This window comes from Ictidomys tridecemlineatus, chromosome 4 (genome assembly GCF_052094955.1).
Source record: "Ictidomys tridecemlineatus isolate mIctTri1 chromosome 4, mIctTri1.hap1, whole genome shotgun sequence".
NCBI lineage: Eukaryota > Metazoa > Chordata > Mammalia > Rodentia > Sciuridae > Ictidomys > Ictidomys tridecemlineatus.
Window position 1 is genome coordinate 51,178,907 of NC_135480.1, and position 6,642 is coordinate 51,185,548.

Here is a 6,642-nt window from a genome sequence, read left to right on the forward strand (position 1 = left end):
AACAAGGTCTAGATTCAGATGCTGGGCTTGAGTTCTGAGCCTGCAATTCACCAGCCTAATACTGGGCAAATTATGCAACCCAACTGAGCCACTATTTCTTTATCTATACAGTGAAGGAAATAATAATGCCTGTTTCCCAGGGTTGTTGTGAAGATAAGGGATGTAAGTGGTATTAGCATAGTGCCTGGCAAGCAATAAGCCGTGTGTGTGTGTGTGTGTGTGTGTGTGTGTGTGTGTGTGTTTGTTTCCAGGACTCTTAACACAAAAACAAGGAGGCTCATGGGCAAAGTGAGTCTGCAGGACAGAACTCAGAGTCAGTCTTTTAAGCCTCTGAATTTGACAGCAAAAATTTCATGGCACGGATGCCTCTGGAGCCCCATAGACGCTGTTTCCAAATCTGGAAATTGGAAATTCAGATTACAAGAAGCATCTTTTTACTAGTCAAAGGAGGCTGCTCATCCTAGTACAACAGAAGAACACCAGCTAGGAAAAAGGCACCCTCTCACTGCCTGCCCACGTGTCCCTGACTAATTAGACAGAATCCCCTGGCTTCTGCCCCAGGACACTGATTAACATTCCTTCTCCTCACTGGGAGATCCCGGGACAGGGGCCTGCCAGTCAGGGAGCCTCCTGCTCGCACCCCTTTACCCCTGCTGGAAACAGAAGGAGATGCCCAAGGAGCTGGTGCTGCTCTGGGGCATGTGCTCAGACACCCAATGTGGCTTCCTTGTGGGCTGAGGGAAGTAGCATCTGTTGGCTCAGAACAACCTCCTTACTGTCCTGATACACCCAGAGCTCTGCAAAGGCTCCCACTGGGCAGTCTGTCTGTACATCTTGCCTTTGCCCATTCTGGCTTTCCTGGAGGCCCAGATCTGTTCACAGGGTTTCCACAGATTGGCCTAAAGAGGTGGTTTGTAATTTCTGCTGCACCAGAATCACATGGGAAACTGGACTCCACATCAGAATAACTGAACCAGAACCTCTGGAGGAGGAACTTAAGGATCTGGGCCTTTCAAAAGCTCCTGGAGTGATTCTGAGGCCAGTGAGGGTGAGGAACCTTAGTACTGGACATCTGTCCACAGGTTGCTGGGCCCTTCTGCAGGAGAGGAGCTGCTACTTAGAAAACTGCTCCCACCCAGACTCTTGTGCACATGCGTGCGCACACACTGAGAGCCTAGGAGAGGTATAATTGAGTCACTGGGCTTCCAGAGCCATAACTACCACCTGTACATATCTCTACTGTTCTCCAAGCCTGCTTCAGAAATATGAGGCTTTCATCTCTCAACTACCTGAGAAATAGGGATTATTATTCTCATTTTACAGATGGGAACTTGAGGTCCACTATAGGCAGTACAGTAACCCCTATAAAGGAATCTGGTGGTTCAGAAAACTGACATAAGCCTTTTGAAAATCATTTTTCTATAAAAAGCCTTTGATTGAGTAACTCCACATATGAGGATCTATCCCAAGGAAAAACTTACAAACCCAAATGCAAAACTCCTATGACCAAAAATGTTTACAACAGAATTATTTATATTGAATTTTTTTAAAACTTAAAAACTTCCAAAAATAAGAAAAATCTTAAGTGAAACATGACATCTCCTCTCAATTGAATATTATGTAGTCGGCAAAAATGTATGCTCAGACTATGTACCAACATAGAATATAGATCATAATATTTAATGAAAAAACAGGATTTCAAGTTTTATAAACAGTATTGCTTGTAACTACATAAAAATCACTCATTTTTTAAAAGAAAAATAGTAGAAAATATTCTCTAGGTTGGTCTTCCTGAAGTAGTTTCATGAATTATATTTTTATTCTTTTTGTTTATCTGAATTATATTTTATTGAGTTAGTTTTAATTTAGTTTAAGTTTAAATTTAATTAAGATTAGATAAACTAACTTTATTAAGTAAATATTATGGTAGATTCTCCCCCAAAGGTGTCCACTTTCCTAATTCCCAGTGCCTAAAAACTGTACATAGCAAAAAGGACTGAGGAGAGAACCCTGGATTATCCAAGTGGGACCAGAGAGAGGCAGAGGAGATGAGTGACCAGAGCAGAGATCAGAGTGTCGTATCCATTAGTCAAGGATCCGAGGCTGTCTCAGAAAGCTATAGTCTCCTGCAGAACACAGCCTTTGGTTTTCACCACAGAAGACCTATTTCAGACTTCTAGCCAAGGTGGTTTTGGTAATTTGTTATAGCAGCTGTTAGAAACTAATACCAGATACAAAAGGTAAAACTCAAGGTGACTGGAGTTGTTGAAACCAAATCCTCTTCTCCTTCCACCCTAGCACTCCAGCAGGAGCCCAAAGCCCAGACTGTAGGGGGGAAGGGAACAGCTCCTTTAGGGATGCACCCTCCTGGGGCTATGGACTGAATATAGCTGTCAGTTCCAGCTATAAGTCTCCACCTCTTCCTCTTTAGCCTCCTTCTTAGGGATATCAAGGGGTTGTCCCAAAACAAACAAACAAAAAGATGATTTTCCTTTAGGATACTCTGCTCCCAGGCCAACAACATTTTTATCAAATCACTGATACCAACAAGGTCTGAAATTCTAAAACAGATGAAAGATGACGATAGATAGCTAAAATAGTACATTTTACCATTTTTAAGCCGTCTACAAGTGTAGAAAGGGTTAAATCTTTTTTGTTGTTTTGTTGTTTTTTTAAGAAATATTATTCATCAAAGTGTAGCATTGTAGGGTGGCAAACTTTAGTTGTGTGCCTATTACTAGTTATATATTTGGATGTGCTACCATATTTCAGAAGGATTTAATATGCTAAAACTGCAAATGCCTTTCTGAGCAGGGCTGTGCGGTGGACTCTGAGGTGAGAGCTATATGCACAGACTTTGGGCTCCAGTTCTCAGCTCTGTGGCTGACTTGGGTGTGATCTCAGTTGACTCAGTTCCCTCCAGGTGGCTAGAGTGGGAGACAGTTCAGAGAGAGCTTGAGTCAGACACTGCATACAATAAAAACAACTCCGGTTAAGTTAAGCATAAGGAAATTCGTTGTAAAGCTACTGGAGGGCCAAAGGATGAGAAAATTGAAACGCTAAGCTCAGGACCTTGTAGAACCCAAAGTACTCAAACTACAGGAAGCTAAGTAACATACTAATAGCCCAACTAGCCCTATGGGCAGGAGGCTGCTATTGCTCCTAACAATCTATATCAGCCTTGCAACATTTGGTCCAGACTCAAAAAAATCATTGGCTGAGTCAAGGTCAGGGCCCACCCCTTAGCTATACCCAGGCATCCAGTGAGAGGAGATGGACTTTTTCTGGCTTTGGATTTTTCGAAAGGAGAGAATAATAAGAGACCACATGCAGACCATGATTCCTTTATCTTGTGGTTCTCCTGGCCGGCAGCATCAGCACCATCTGAGGACTTAGAAATGCTCCATCCCACACCTGCTGTATCTGTGTGGGGAAGGAGACAGCCATCTATTTTAACCAGCCCTCCTGATGATTCCACGCACACCAGTTTGAGAACCACCACCCTTCAGGAAATCCAAATGCTACAAAAAAGACTGAATATCAAAACATATCAGTTTTCCACTGTGTAGGTTAAATGAAAGTATGGAACTACACTGGCAATAATAATAATAAGGTAAAACATTGGGGATAAGGTTCTGTTTAGAAAAAAAAAAATTTCATGGATGTGTGGTATACTGTGCTTGCTTGTGCAGACAAATCCGCAATCCCTCTTTGCAAGCACATTGCAGTCTCTGTCCCTTTCCTGTTTCTCAGCCCCAACTCCAGTTCCTATCCTCCCTCAAGTTACTCAACACCACCCCACAATGAAGAGGACCTTCCACTCTGCAAACAAAACCTTCCTGTTTCCCTTCCTTCACAGGATCCTAACCCTCCACCCCACCCCAGAGAGAACCTTCAATGTCTGTCCACTGGGACTCCTGGAAACAAATCGTTGCCATCCTCTGGCAGGAGAAACAGCCATCTGTTCCATTTTCCTTTTTGAGCTATACTGACCTCCCCTGCCCCAGCAGTCAGAAGCTGATTCCATGACTTAGCGTTCCTCCTGATTCCTTCAGCTCTATCTAGCCCACTAGCCAGTGCTGCTCAGTTCAGCAGAAATTGGCAGAGTTGGTAGTGGAACCGTTTAGACTGAGCTGGAGGGACACCATGTGGCCACAGCTAGTATGACACATCAGGCCAGGGACTTGTTCTGTTTCCATAAAGACTGAAACAGTGATTTTTGAGAATTAAAAAAAAGCTAAAATTCACCTACAATTATGTTAACAAGAGTATTTTTATGTCAGTTCCTTCTCTTAAATGTTTTCTGATAATTACCACCACAGCACCCACTCCACAGAGCACCCCTTTCTTTTCAGTGGAAATTCTGATCCTCAGAATTTTCCATGTTCATTCAAGGTTTCTGTGGTCATTAACCTCAGTGACAGTCAACACTAGACGCTCAGTCGATGCTAGTGTGATGAAACAGGAGGAAGAGGCCTGAGGCTGTTTTTGAGAGCTCCATTTCTGGAGTAACACAGGCAGGGGTTCAAAGCCCAGCTCTGCTACTTACTAGATGTGTTTTGGGATCTTCAGCATATTTCTTAACTATCTATATCTGGGTTTCCTCAATAATGGGAGGAGAGGGGAATATTACCTACAGTATAGGGTTGTTATGAGAAGTCAAAGAGATAGTGTGTGAGGAGACAACTTAGCACAGTGCCTGGCCCTACCCCAACACCAGCATCATTATTAGCATTCATAAATACGTCCCCATTGGAACTATCACAATATGGGCCAACTGGAGACCTCGATGGGATCCCTGAAACTGTGCAAACGTATGAGCTGACTAAAGACTGGGGGGAAAACATAAAATAAGACAATTTAAACAGGTGATTCTTTAAAGACTAGAAACTTCAAAGTGATAAAGAGGATCTCAGTCCTATTCCTCTTGTCCCTGCTCTTGAGAATTCACTATGTGTTCTATGTCCCTGATTTGGGTTCCTCCCAGCTACCACCACCTCCAGCTCAAATATAATATGCTGAGCAATGTGGGAACCAGCTTAGGAGTCCCTCCAAACATCATCCCACTAGGTGCTTCAAGAGTAACATGACACATCTGCCTGGGATCTGCAGTATATTCTGCCCAGAAACTTCTGTCTATGGGAAATTATCTCACTGCCAAGTAAGCCCTAATGAACAAAAGAAAACAGAGAAGCAAGACATCCTCAAGGAGTATGTAAGGGGATTCTCTCTCACTGCCTTCTTCCAGAGAGCCAGACAGAGATCCCATATATATGTGAGGATAGACGATAAAAGATAAATTAGCCCCTGTCTCTGCCCTCAAGAATGCTTCTTTTTGTAGGAGGCAGGCATAGGGGAGACACAGGCCGATAAACCAACAACTACCATACAATGCTAGAATACAGGAGTGTTCCTGTCAGTGCAGTGGGAAAATGAGCCTTCAGTTCTGTCCTGGATAGTGGGGAAGGTTTCACAGGAGTCAGGTGGGCTGATTGAAGAAGGGTCAGATTACAGGAAGAATCCAGGTCAAAGCTGTTTCTTACAGTACACAGAGCCCTGGGATAGAGTGGAGAGAAAGGGTGCATCAGAACTCTCTGAGAGGTAAGTTAAAATACAGATTCCCAGGAAGTTAAAACTCAGATGCCCAGAGACCTAGATATAGTAAGTCTGAGGAAGGGCCCCAAAATCTGATTATTTAGTAAGCCTTTCCCTCACAGTGATTCTGCTACCGGTAACCCACATGCCCAACACTGACCAACCCCACAATTGTCCTAGTCACCCCTCCTTCTTAAAACTTCTGTGGGCTTTGCTTGGAAGGTTCTGTGCCCACTTACCTTCTCCTCCCTCAAACACTATAGACAAACCTTTTCAGAGTGCTTGCTTTCTGCTCATAACCACTTTATATAGATAATTTCATTTAATCCCCCAAATGAGCCTAGAGAGTAGGTTTCCTAATAAACCCCATGCTACTTCAGGAAACTGAAGCACCAAGCAATTAAGTTAACCCATAGCCACACAGCCACACTGCTGGATGTGTGTTATCTTGTCTCTCCTTTAGATTGCTCCCAGCATAAGGGGCCCTGGAGCCACGGGGGCGGTGTCCAGGGCATTATAGCTGCTTAGTAAATATTTGTGGAATAAGTAAAAGAATAAGCACGCCTTCCTTCCATCTGTGACCTTCACCCAGTGCCTAGGCAACAAATCCGCCCCTTCCCTCTGGGCTCCTCCTAGGTTCCCACTGCCCCTCCTCCTTTCCTACCCCTGGGGCCTGGGAGCCCCGTCCTCAGGGTCCCACCACTGAAGGGTTACAGCCCCAGGCCCCTGCTGGCCCTGCTGTTGACCAGGGCCCCGAGGGCCTAGGAATGTGCTTTCCATGTTTGTAGAGCCTTTCCATTTGGCAATCCGGAGAGGGAGCTCTCTCTCCAGACACCTCCTCAAAGTCTCCTCTTTGTTGGGGCTCGGGCCAGCTGCTCCCTCCCTCCCAGTCCCTCTGGATCCATTTCGGGATCCCTCCTTCCTTTTTCCTCTCCTCCCTACAGTCTTTCTTCCCGGTTCCCTCACCTCTGGGTCTCCGGCAAACACTCTCTAGATGTTCTTCCCTCTTGCCTTCTCCTCCCCTTCTCCCTCCCAGCTTCTTCCTTC

General features: G+C 44.7%; 1 long non-coding RNA gene across 1 annotated transcript; it reads right to left on the reverse strand.

Moving 5' to 3' along the window:
- Positions 1–1,659: 1,659 nt before the first annotated feature.
- LOC120889626 (uncharacterized) lies at positions 1,660–6,642 on the reverse strand. Its single transcript, XR_013437761.1, has 2 exons — positions 6,562–6,642; positions 1,660–5,556 (listed from the first exon to the last, which is right to left on the reverse strand). It is a non-coding gene; the product is annotated as an uncharacterized LOC120889626 (long non-coding RNA).